At 43.2% G+C, this 13,985-nt stretch overlaps 1 pseudogene; it reads right to left on the reverse strand.

Moving 5' to 3' along the window:
- The window catches only part of LOC123038231 (WAT1-related protein At5g64700-like), a 62,434-nt pseudogene that overhangs the window by 47,101 nt on the left and 1,348 nt on the right, over positions 1–13,985 (reverse strand).

The raw sequence follows: 13,985 nt of genomic DNA on the forward strand, positions 1-13,985 counted from the left end.
TCAAAGACGTTTTGAACGTCATGGACTATATGAGATGTTCCAGGAGTTGAAATTAATATTTCAAGCAAATACCCGAGTTGAGAGATATGAAGTCTCCAACAAGTTCTATAGCTAAAAGATGGAGGAGAATCGCTCAACTAGTGAGCATGTGCTCAGATTGTCTAGGTACTACAATCGCTTGAATCAAGTGGGAGTTAATCTTCCAGATAAGATAGTGATTGACAGAATTCTCTAGTCATCATCACCAAGTTAGTAGAACTTCGTGATGAACTATAGTATGCAAGGGATGATGAAAACGAATCCTGAGCTTTTCATGATGATAAAATCGATGAAGGTAGAAATCAAGAAAGAGCATCAAGTGTTGATGGTTGACAAGATCACTAGTTTCAAGAAAAGGGCAAAGGGAAAAGGGGGAACTTCAAGAAAAACAGTAAGCAAGTTGCTGCTCAAGTGAAGAAGCCCAAGTCTGGTCCTAAGCCTGAGACTAAGTGCTTCTACTGCAAAGGGACTGGTCACTGGAAGCAGAACTACCCCAAGTGATTGGCAGATAAGAAGGATGGCAAAGTGAACATAAGTATATTTGATATACATGTTATTGATGTGTACTTTACTAGTGTTTATAGCAACCCCTCAGTATTTGATACTAATTTAGTTGCTTAGATTAGTAACTCGAAACGGGAGTTGCAGAATAAATAGAGACTAGTTAAGGATGAAGTGACGATGTGTATTGTAAGTGGTTCCAAGATTGATATGATCATCATCGCACACTCCCTATACTTTCGGGATTAGTGTTGAACCTAAATAAGTGTTATTTGGTGTTTGCGTTGAGCATGAATATGATTTGATCATGTTTATTGCAATACAGTTATTCATTTAAGTAAGAGAATAAATTGTTGTTCTGTTTACATGAATAAAACCTTATATGGTTACACACCCAATGAAAATGGTTCGTTGGATCTCGATCGTAGTGATACACATATTCATAATATTGAAACCAAAAGATGCGAAGTTAATAATGATAGTGCAACTTATTTGTGGCACTGTCGTTTAGTTCATATTGGTGTAAAGCGCATGAAGAAACTCCATGCTGATGGGATTTTGGAATCACTTGATTATGAATCACTTGGTGCTTGCGAACCATGCCTTATGGGCAAGATGACTAAAGACTCCATTCTCCAGAACAATGGAGCGAGCAACTGACTTATTGGAAATAATACATACTGATGTATGAGATCCGATGAGTGTTGAAGCTCGTGGCGGGTATCGTTATTTTCCGACCTTCACATATGATTTGAGCAGATATGGGTATATCTACTTGATGAAACATAAGTCTAAAACATTTGAAAAGTTCAAAGAATTTCAGAGTGAAGTGGAAAATCATCGTAAAAAGAAAAATATGGTTTCTACGATCTGATCGCAGAGACAAATATTTGAGTTACGAGTTTGGTCTTCAATTAAAACTATGTGGAATACTTTCACAAATTCGTGCCACCTGGAACACCACAGCATAATGGTGCGTCCGAACGTCATAACCGTATAGTGCAATCTATGATGTTTCTTACAGATTTACCAACATCGTTTTGGGGTTATGCATTAAAGACAGCTGCATTCACGTTTAAAATGGCACCATCTAAGTCCGTTGAGACGACACAATCTGAACTGTGGTTTGGCAAGAAACCAAAGTTGTCGTTTCTTAAAGTTTGGGGTTGTGATGCATATATGAAAAAGTTTCATCCTGATAAGCTCAAACCCAAATCGGAGAAATATGTCTTCATAGGATACCCAAAGGAGAATGTTGGGTACACCTTCTATCACAGATCCGAAGGCAAGTTATTCATTGCTGAGAATGGATCCACTCTAGAGAAGGAGTTTCTCTCGAAAGAAGTGGATGGGAGGAAAGTAGAACTTGATGACGTAACTGTACCTGCTCCCTTATTGGAAAATAGTTCATCACAAGAAATCTGTTCAAGTGACTACTAGACCGATTAGTGAGGAAGCTAATGATGATGATCATGTAACTTCAGATCAAGTTACTACCGAACCTCGTAGGTAAAACCAGAGTGAGATCCGCACCAGAGTGGTACGGTAATCTAGTTCTGGAGGTCATGTTACTTGACCATGACGAGCCTACGAACTATGAGGAAGCGATGATGAGCCCAGATTCCACGAAATGGCTTGAGGCCATGAAATCTGAGATGAGATCCATGTATGAGAACAAAGTATGGACTTTGATTGACTTGCCCAATGATAGGCGAGCCATTGAGATTAAATGGATCTTCAAGAGGAAGATGGACGCTAATATTTGTGTTACTATCTACAAAGCTAGAATTGTCGCAAAAAGGTTTTCGACAAGTTCAAGGTGTTGACTACGATGAGAGTTTCTCACTCGTATCTATGCTTAAGTCTGTCCGAATCATGTTAGCAATTGCCGCATTTTATGAAATCCGGCAAATGGATAAACAAAACTGCATTCCTTAATGGATTTATTAAAGAAGAGTTGTATATGATACAACCAGAAGGTTTTGTCAATCCTAAAGGTGCTAACAAAATATGCAAGCTCCAGCGATCCATCTATGGACTGGTGCAAGCATCTTGGAGTTGGAATATACGCTTTGATAAGTTGATCAAAGCATATAGTTTTATATAGACTTGCGGTGAAGCCTGTATTTACAAGAAAGTGAGTGGGAGCACTGCAGCATTTCTGATAAGTATATGTGAATGACATACTGTTGATCGAAAATAATGTAGAATTATTCTGCAAAGCAGAAAGGAGTGTTTTGAAAGAAGTTTTTCAAAGAAAGACCTCGATGAAGCTGCTTACATATTAACCATCAAGATCTATAGAGATAGATCAAGACGCTTGATAAGTTTTTTTTCAATGAGTACATACCTTGACAATATTTTGAAGTAGTTCAAAAATTGGAACAGTCAAAGAAAGAGTTCTTGGCTGTGTTACAAGGTGTGAAATTGAGTAATACTCAAAACCCGACCACGGCAGAAGATAGAGAGAGAATGAAATTCATTCCCTATGCCTTAGCCATAGGTTCTATAAAGTATGCCATGATGTGTACCAGACCTATTGTATACCCTGCCCTGAGTTTGGCAAGGGAGTACAATAGTGATCTAGGAGTAGATCACTTGACATTGGTCAAAATTATCCTTAGTGGAATAAGGATATGTTTCTCGATTATGGAAGTGACAAAAGGTTCGTCGTAAAGGGTTACGTCGATGCAAGTTTTGACACTGATCCAGATGACTCAAAGTCTCAATCTGGATATATATTAAAAGTGGGAGCAATTAGCTAGAGTAGCTTAGTGCAGAGCATTGTTGACATAGAAATTTGCGAAATACTTACGGATCTGAATGTGGCAGACCCGTTGACTAAACTTCTCTCACAAGCAAAACATGATCACACCTTAGTACTCTTTGGGTGTTAATCACATAAACGATGTGAACTAGATTACTGACTCTAGTAAACCCTTTGGGTATAGGTCACATGACGATGTGAACTATGGGTGTTAATCACATGGTGATGTGAACTCTTAGTGTTGAATCACATGGCGATGTTAACTAGATTATTGACTCTAGTGCAAGTGGGAGACTGAAGGAAATATGCCCTAGAGGCAATGATAAAGTTATTATTTATTTCCTTATATCATGATAAATGTTTATTATTCATGCTAGAATTGTATTAACTGGAAACATAATACTTGTGTGAATACATAGACAAACTAAACGTCACTAATATGCCTCTACTTGACTAGCTCGTTGATCGAAGATGGTTATGTTTCCTAACCATAGACATGTGTTGTCATTTGATTAACGGGATCACATCATTAGGAGAATGATGTGATTGACATGACCCATTCCATTAGCTTAGCACCCGATCGTTTAGTATGTTGCTATTGCTTTCTTCATGACGTATACATGTTCTATGACTATGAGATTATGCAACTCCCATTTGCCGGAGGAACACTTTGTGTGCTACCAAACGTCACAACGTAACTGGGTGATTATAAAGGAGCTCTACAGGTGTCTCCAAAGGTACATGTTGGGTTGGCGTATTTCGAGATTAAGATTTGTCACTCCGATTGTCGGAGAGGTATCTCTGGGCCCTCTCGGTAATGCACATCACATAAGCCTTGCAAGCATTGCAACTAATGAGTTAGTTGCGAGATGATGTATTACAGAACGAGTAAAGAGACTTGCCGGTAACGAGATTGAACTAGGTATTGAGATACCGACGATCGAATCTCAGGCAAGTAACATACCGATGACAAAGGGAACAACGTATGTTGTTATGCGGTCTGACCGATAAAGATCTTCGTAGAATATGTGGGAGCCAATATGAGCATCCAGGTTCCGCTATTGGTTATTGACCGGAGACGTGTCTCGGTCATGTCTACATTGTTCTCGAACCCGTAGGGTCCGCACGCTTAAGGGTTTGATGACAGTTATATTATGAGTTTATGAGTTTTGATGTACCGAAGGAGTTCGGAGTCCCGGATGAGATCGGGGACATGACGAGGAGTCTCGAAATGGTCGAGACGTAAAGATCGATATATTGGACGACTATATTCGGACATCGGAAAGGTTCCGAGTGATTCGGGTATTTTCGGAGGTACCGGGGAGTTACGGGAATACGAGGAAGAAGCAATGGGCCTTAATGGGCCTTAGTGGGAAGGACCAGGAGGTGGCGCGCGCCCCTCCCAAGCCCAGTCCGAATTGGACAAGGGGTTTGGGGCGCAGCCCCACTCTCCCTTCCTTCCCCTCTTCCCCCCTTTCCCCCCTTCTCCTAGTTGGACTAGGAAAGGAGGAAACCTACTCCAACTAGGAGTAGAAATCGTATTCCCCTAGCACGCCCCTCCTAGGGCCGGCCTCCTCCCCCCTTGCTCCTTTATATACGGGGGCAGGGGGGCACCTCTAGACACACAAGTTGATCTTCGTGATCGTTCTCTTAGCCGTGTGCGGTGCCCCCCTCCACCATAATCCTCGATAATATTGTAGCGGTGCTTAGGCGAAGCCCTGCGACGGTAGAACATCAAGATCGTCACCACGCCGTCGTGCTGACGGAACTCTTCCCCGACACTTTGCTGGATCGGAGTCCGGGGATCGTCATCGAGCTGAACGTGTGCTAGAACTCAGAGGTGCCGTAGTTTCGGTGCTTGATCGGTCGGGCCGTGAAGACGTACGACTACATGAACCGCGTTGTCATAACGCTTCTGCTTCCGGTCTACGAGGGTACGTAGACAACACTCTCCCCTCTCGTTGCTATGCATCACCATGATCTTGCGTGTGCGTAGGAATTTTTTTTAAATTACTACGTTCCCCAACACATCACACACTCCCTCTACCTTCGGGATTAGTGTTAAACCTAAAATAAATGTTATTTGGTGTTTGCGTTGAGCGCGAATATGATTAGATCATGTTTATTGAATTGTGATTATTCATTTAAGTCAGAGAATAATTATTGTTCTATTTACATGAATAAAACCTTCTATGGTCATACACCCAAGGTGAATGGTTTACTGAATCTCGATCGTAGTAATACACATTTTCATAATATTGATGCCAAAAGATGAAAAGTTGATAATGATAATGCAACATATTTGTGGCACTGCCGTTTAGGTCATATTGGTATAAAGCGCATGAAGAAACTCCATGCAGATGGGCTTTTGGAATCACTTGATTATGAATCATTTGATACTTGCGAACCATGCCTCATGAGCAAGATGACTAAAACTCCGTTCTCCGGAACAATGGAGCGAGCCAATGACTTACTGGAAATAATACATACCGATGTATGCGGTCCGATGAGTGTTGAGGCACGTGGCGGGTATCGTTATTTTCTGACCTTCACAGATGATTTGAGAAGATATGGGTATATCTACTTAATGAAACACAAGTCTGAAACATTTGAAAAGTTCAAAGAATTTAAGAGTGAAGTAGAGAATCATCGTAGCAAGAAAATAAAGTTTCTACGATCTGATCGCGGAGGCGAATATTTGAGTTACAAGTCTGGCCTTCATTTAAAACAATGTGGAATAGTTTCACAACTCACGCCACCTGGAACACCACAGCGTAATGGTGTGTCCAAACGTCATAACTGTACTTTATTATATACGGTATGTTCTATGATGTCTCTTACCGATTTACCACTATCGTTTTGGAGTTATGCATTAGTGATAGCTGCATTCACGTTAAATAGGGCACCGTCTAAATCTGTTGAGACGACACCGCATGAACTGTGATTTGGCAAGAAACCTAAGTTGTCATTTCTTAAAGTTTGGGGTTGCGACACTTATGTCAAAAGGCTTCAGCTTGATAAGCTTGAACCCAAATCGGAGAAGTGCGTCTTCATAGGATACCCTAAGGAAAAAATTGGGTACACCTTCTGCCACAGATCCAAAGGTAAGATCTTTGTTCCCAAGAATGGAACCTTTCTAGAGAAGGAGTTTCTCTCGAAAGAAGTGAGTGGGAGGAAAGTAGAACTTGATGAGGTAATTGTACCTTCTCTCGAATTGGAAAGTAGCACCTCAGAGAAAACCGTTCCGGTGATGCCTACACCAACTAGAGAGGAAGCTAATGATAATGATCATGAAACTCCATATCAAGTTACTACTGAACCTCGTAGGTTGAACAGAACGCGTACCGCACCAGAGTTATAAGGTAACCTTGTCCTGGAAGTCATGTTGTTAGACAACGACGAACCTACGAACTATGAAGAAGCTATGATGAGCCCAGATTCTGATAAATGGTTTGAGGCCATGAAATCTAAGATAGCATCCATGTATGAGAACAAAGTGTGGACTTTGGTGGACTTGCCCGATGATCAGCAAGCCATTGAGAATAAATGGATCTTCAAGAAGAATACAGATGTTGATGGTAATGTCACCATCTACAAAGCTTGACTTGTCGCGAAAGGTTTTCGGCAAGTTCAAGGAGTTGAATACGATGATACCTTCTCACCCGTAGTGATGCTTAAGTTAGTCTGAATCATGTTAGCAATTGCCGTATTTTCTAATTATGAAATTTGGCAAATGGACATCAAAACTGCATTCCTTAATGGATTTCTTAAAGAAGAGTTGTATATGATGCAACCAGAAGGTTTTGTCGATCCTAAAGGTGCTACTAAAGTGTGCAAGATCCAGTGATCCATTTATGGACTGGTGCAAGCATCTCGGAGTTGGAATACATGCTTTGATGAGGTGATCAAAGCATATGGTTTTATAGAGACTTATGGTGAAGCCTGTATTTACAAGAAAGTGAGTGGGAGCTCTGTAGCATTTCTGATATTATATGTGGATGGCATATTGGTGATTGGAAATGATATAAAATTTCTAGATAGCATAAAAGGATACTTGAATAAGAATTTTTCAATGAAAGACCTCGGTGAAGCTACTTACATATTGGGCATCAAAATCTATAGAGATAGATCAAGACGCTTAATAGGACTTTCACAAAGCACATACCTTGACAAAGTTTTGAAGGAGTTCAAAATGGACTAGTCAAATAAAGGGTTCTTACCTGTATTGTAAGGTGTGAAGTTGAGTAAGACTCAAAGCCCGACCACGGCAGAAGATAGAGAGAGAATGAAAGTCATTCCCTATGCCTCAGCCATAGGTTCTATAAAGTATGCCATGATGTGTACCAAACCTGTTGTGTACCTTTCCATGAGTTTGGCAAGGGGGTAAAATAGTGATCTAGGAGTAGATCACTGGACAACGATCAAAATTTATCCTTAGTTACCTAAGAGGACTAAGGAAATATTTCTCGGTTATGGAGGTGATAAAGAGTTCGTCGTAAAGGGTTACGCTGATGCAAGCTTTGACACCAATTAAGATGACTCAGAGTCTCAATCCGGATACATGTTGATAGTGGGAGCAATTATTTTTTTGCACCGAAAAGAGAGCTTTATTCAGCGAAGTAGCATACGATTACAATCTGCACGAAGGCAGCTGTGCAGAAAATCAGGGCTCTGAACTAACCAGCTCTCCGTCCCATCAAGAGAACACGCACGACGCGCACACTCATGAGCCGGAAAATTAAACTCCCTACTAATGTGCTGAACTGAAAAAGAAGTAAAACTAGGTAAAATAGCTTCCAATTCTCTTAAGATAGGCGCCGCTACTGATCATGTGGATGAGCGTGTATTCCAGAGGTTGATAAGCTCCTCGCAATCAACCTGTATAATCACATGTGAGTATCCTCGGAGCTGAGCAAAGATTACTCCCTCCCGAAACGCCAGGAGCTCATAGATGAAACGGTCTAAACCTCCTAGCAGAGGCTTGCACCATGCTCCCAAGAACGCAAGATGCGAGCGAGCAACTCCACTCGCTCCCGCGGAGAGGGCATCGGGCAGAACTGAGCCGTCAGTGTTGATAGTAATCCACCCCGCATCTGGTGGACACCAGGCTTGTGTTGATATGGGTCTTGAGCGTTTAGCCGGAAGCTCCAAGAGGGAGAGGGTCTCATGGACCCACTTGATAGCTTCGGCTGGGTTATACCCTTCTTTGTCATGAGTCCATCTATTGCGAGATGACCAAATGGAGTGCATGATAGTGATGATTTTGCACCTATCTTCTGCTGAAAATTGCTTATCTAGCAATATGTCGCGCGCCCAAGTGTAGGGATTCAATCTGGGGAGGTTCAGGTCGAATCGGTCCTTGGCTGCGATCCAGAACGCTTTAGCATGAGTACACGAGACGAGTGCATGCATTAGCGTTTCATCCATGGCCTGGCAGATATCGCATCGGCCTAGAGGTTTAATATGTCTGTACTTCAACGTTTCTGCGTCCGGGAGGATACCTCGAAGAGCCCTCCACCAGAACACTTGCACCTTGGGTACGACATGTAGTTTCCACAAAGCAGACCATAACTGTTTATTTGAGGATTAAGTATCCGTAGTCGTACCTTCCTCTAGAGTGCTAAGCTCGTTGCGAGTCATTAGAGAGCGATACGCTGATTTAACAGTGTACTGACCTGATTTTTCCAAAGCCCACGCCAAAGTATCATCACCCCCTGCCGGATTCAAAGGGATATTCAGAATTGCCTCCGCGTCTGGGTGAAGAAAATTTTGACGGACCAAGTCCACATTCCAGTTTCTTGTGTAGTCATCAATCAAGTCCGAGACCATTTGCAATGGTGCAGAACCAATTCGGCCCATAGTTTTCAGACTTATTGTGTTGGGGATCCAGTGATCGGCCCATATGGAAATAGAGGAACCGTCTCCAATCCTATGAATCAGACCAACATCCAGTGCTTTCCGCCCTGCCACAATCGCTCTCCATGTAGAGGAAGCTCGAGCGGGAACCGTAGAATGCAGAAAATCAGTGTCTGGGTAATATTTTCCTTTGAGTACCCGAGCACATAAACTGTTGGGGTGTGTCAACAGTCTCCAACCTTGCTTGCCAAGCATGGCAAGGTTAAAAAGTTCAGGATCTTTAAAGCCCATCCCTCCTTTGATTTTTGGCTCAGTAAGTTTCTTCCATGAGAGCCAGTGGAGGGATCGCCTGTCAATGGAGCTACCCCACCAATATTGAGCCATTGGTGAAGTAATCTGCTTGCATACTTTCTTTGTCAGCAAGAAGCAACTCATACTGTATGTCGGTATTGATTGGGCAATGGACTTCAATAAGACCTCTCGCCCAGCACAAGCTAGGTTCCTTTCCGACAAGCCACTGATCTTGCCGCGCACACGCTCCACAATATGAGAGAAGGTGCCGCTGGTTATTCTTCCAACAGCGGTTGGTAATCCTAGGTAGCGTTCTGAAAACGCTTCCTTGGAAATTCCAAGAGAAGTTTTTAATTCTTCTCTAAGTGATTGTCCTGTATTTGCACTAAAGAAGATAGAGCTCTTCTCCCGGTTCACGGCTTGGCCCGAGCACTCAGCATAGATCCGGAGAACTTCATTTAGCCGTTCTGCACTTTGGGTCTTAGCATTGAGGAAGATGAGACTGTCGTCAGCAAAGAGTAGATGATTAACCCATGGTGCATGAACACTTACCCGTATGCCTCTATCAATATAAGCCCCTCCATAGCTGTTTAGGAGTGAGGTTAGGCCTTGTGCACATATGAGAAAAAGGTACGGCGACCAAGGGTCACCTTTCCTTAAACCCCTGGTAGGAGAGAAATAAGGTAATAGCTCTCCATTTACTTTGATTGTAAATCTCACAGACGATACACACTTCATGACCAGTCTGATGAAACGATCTCCAAAGCCTAATCTCGTCAACATGGCCTCGAGGTAGTGCCACTCGACTCTATCATAGGCTTTGAGCATATCTAACTTCACCGCACAGCAAGAGTTCTTTCCCTTTTTCCTTCTTCTGATAGCGTGAATAGTTTCGTACGCGACTAGCACATTATCTGTGATTAGCCGGCCCGGTACGAAAGCGCTTTGTTCCTCTCCTATGACCTCGTCAAGGATAAGTCGAGTCCTGTTGGCTGCGACTTTTACTGCAATTTTATACAAGACAAGGCATAGAGCAATCAGTCTAAACTGAGAGATCTTTTGAGGGTTGCAGACCTTGGGAATAAGTGTTATTGCAGTGTCATTCAGACCCAAGGGAAGTTCACCTCCATTCAGATATCCCAAAACAGCTGTGGTGACATCATCACCCACGACATCCCAGTGCCGTTGATAGAATCCTGCTGTGAAACCGTCAACCCCCGGGGCCTTCGACGGTGCCATCTCAAAAAGCGCGGCCTTCACCTCCTGAGCAACAAAGTCTTTCTCTAACGTCTCGTTCATAGCTTCGGTCACTCGAGGTTGGACACAATTCAATAGCTCATCCATCGGAGTGTATCCTTGTGAATGGTACAGCTCCTCATAGAAGCTCAAAATTTTAGTCTTCACTTCATCTGGTGCCGTGCACACATGTCCATCAGATTTTTCCAATGAAGTGATCCTATTAATTCTCTTTCTTTGGGTGGCCTGAGCCTGGAAATATCCAGTGTTTCGGTCCCCTTCTCGCAGCTAAGAGACCCGCGATCTTTGTTTGAGCCAGATTTCCTCTTGTCGCAATGCCTCATGTAGCTGGTTTGCTACTGCAACCTCTTCCTCCGATGGGTCGCGACCCACCGAGGCACATCTCAACCTTTCAAGTCATTTCTGCAATTTCCGCACTTTCTTCTCCATGTTACCAAACTCTTGATCGCCCCATGAGCCGAGCTGAGTCTGAACAATTGCAAGGGCATACACAACCCCCTGCAAACCTCTTTTCCCGGCACCTGATTGCCACATGGCCCGGACTTTTGCATCGTAGTCTGCATGTGTCTGCCACACATTCTCGTATCTAAACGAACGCGGAGCGCGCGTCCAACCTGACACCATAACTGAACGTAGCTCCGTCAATACAAAGCAGTGGTCTGACTCCACACTGCTTATGTGCTTCACGGACGTAAACTCAAACAACCCCAGGAAGCTAGGATTAGCTAGTGCACGGTCTAGCCTCGCTTTTACATTCGTGTTACCTAGTTGTCTATTATCCCATGTGAATGGGACTCCTCGCCACCCCACATCTTGGAGTGCGCAATCTGTTACTGCATCCCTGAATGCCGATAGTGGGAGCAGTTAGCTAGAGTAGCTCCATGCAGAGCATTGTAGACATAGAAATTTGCAAAATACATACGGATCTGAATTTGACAGACCCGTTGACTAAACTTTTCTCACAAGCAAAACATGATCACTCCTTATATTCTTTGGGTGTTAATCACATGGTGATGTGAACTAGATTATTGACTCTAGTAAACTTTTTGGGTGCTGGTCACATGGCAATGTGAACTATGGGGTTAAATCACATGGTGATGTGAACTAGATTATTGACTCTAGTGCAAGTGGGAGACTTTAGGAAATATGCCCTAGAGGCAATAATAAAGTTGTTATTTTGTATAATATTTCCTTATTCATGATAAAGGTTTATTATTCACGCTAGAATTGTATTGATCGGAAACATAAATAATGTGTGAATACATAAACAAATATCATGTCCCTAGTAAGCCTCTACTACACTAGCTCGTTGATCAAAGATGGTTAAGGTTTCCTAACCATAGACATGTGTTATCAATTGATAGCGGGATCACATGATTAGGAGAATGATGTGATGGACAAGACCCATCCGTTAGCTTAGCATAATGACCGTTCAGTTTATTGCTATTGCTTTCTTCATGTCAAATACATATTCCTTCGACTATGAGATTATGCAACTCCCGGATACCGGAGGAATACCTTGTGTGCTATCAAACGTCACAACGTAACTGGGTGATCATAAATATTCTCTACAGGTATCTCCGAAGGTGTTTGTTGAGTTGGCATAGATCGGGACTAGGATTTGTCACTCCGAGTATCGGAGAGGTATCTCTGGGCCCTCTCGGTAATACACATCATAAGAAGCCTTGCAAGCAAAGTGACTAATGAGTTAGTTGCAGGATGATGTATTACGGAGCGAGTAAAGAGACTTGCCGATAATGAGATTGAACTAGGTATGAAGATACCGCCTATCGAATCTCGGGCAAGTAACGTAATGATAGACAAAGGGAATAACGTATGTTGTCATAACGGTTCGACCGATAAAGATCTTCGTAGAATATGTAGGAGCCAATGTGGGCATCCAGGTTCCGCTATTGGTTATTGACCGGAGAGGTGTCTCGGTCATGTCTACATAGTTCAAGAACCCGTAGGGTTCGCACGCTTAACGTTCGATGACGATATTGTATTGTATGAGTTATGTGATTTGGTGACCGAATGTTGTTTGGAGTCTCAGATGAGATCACAGACATGACGGGGAGTCTCTAAATGGTTGGGAGGTAAAGATGGATATATAGGACAATAGTATTCGGACACCGGAAGCGTTGCGGAAGGTATCAGGTATTTATCGGGGTACCGGAGGGGTTACCGGACACACCCAGGGAATATATGGGCCATATTGGCCATGAGAGGGGAGCACACTAGCCCAAAAGGGGTGGCGTGTGCCCGCTATTGCAGGAGGCCAATTGGGAGAAGGAAAAGAGGGGGTTCGCCCCCCCTTCCTTCTCTCTTCCCCCTTCCCTTTTCTCTCGCGTGAATTATCGAAGGGGGGGCCACTTGGGGAAACATCAAGTAGGATTCAGATCCTACTTTGGGCGCACCCTGGCTGCCTCCCCTCTCCCTCCCACCTATATATATGTGGGGGGCGCCCCTAGCACACCCAAGACAATTGCCTAGCCGTGTGCGGCGCCCCGCTCCATCGTTTACACCCTCGATCATATCTTCGTGGTGCTTATACGAAGCCCTGCGAGGATCACTTCACCACACCGTCGTGCTGACGGAACTCATCTAGTACCTCGACAACTTTCTGGATCAAGAAGGCGAGGGATGTCACCGAGCTGAACATGTGCAGAATGCGGAGGTGTCGTGCGTTCGGTACTTGATCGGTTGAAGCACGAAGAAGTGTGACTACATCAACCGTGTTGTTTAACGCTTCTGCTTACGGTCTACGAGGGTACGTAGACACACTCCCCCCCTCGTTGCTATGCATCTCCATGGATAGATCATTGCGTGTGCGTAGAAATTTTTTGTTTTCCATGCAACGTTTCCCAACAAAAGCATAGATACAAGCCTTAGTATGAAAACTCCGTATCATAATTTGACATACCTGTATGGGATACCAAAATGCATAACATATGCAATCACCCAACAAAAGCAAGGTTCCCCTCACATGATGTTGTCCTCCGGCTACTCCATTAGAACTCTTAGTGATGCCTTTTATAACCGGGGTAAAGATTGTACAGGCTAATCAGCAAAGCCCCACCAAAACATAACAATGCACCAACCACCTTCGCGCTGCCCTCTTTGGATTTGAGGCGCAAGCTCTCCATACTGCAAAATATATCTTGAGAGTTGCATTTTTAATATCCTGTAATTAAGGTAAGTAACTAAGTTATTTATACATATGTCCGAGGAGGATTTAAAAAAGTGTTAGCATATGGGGGGTTAGAGAATCATT

Source organism: Triticum aestivum, chromosome 2A (genome assembly GCF_018294505.1).
Source record: "Triticum aestivum cultivar Chinese Spring chromosome 2A, IWGSC CS RefSeq v2.1, whole genome shotgun sequence".
In the NCBI taxonomy this organism is placed as follows: Eukaryota; Viridiplantae; Streptophyta; class Magnoliopsida; order Poales; family Poaceae; genus Triticum; species Triticum aestivum.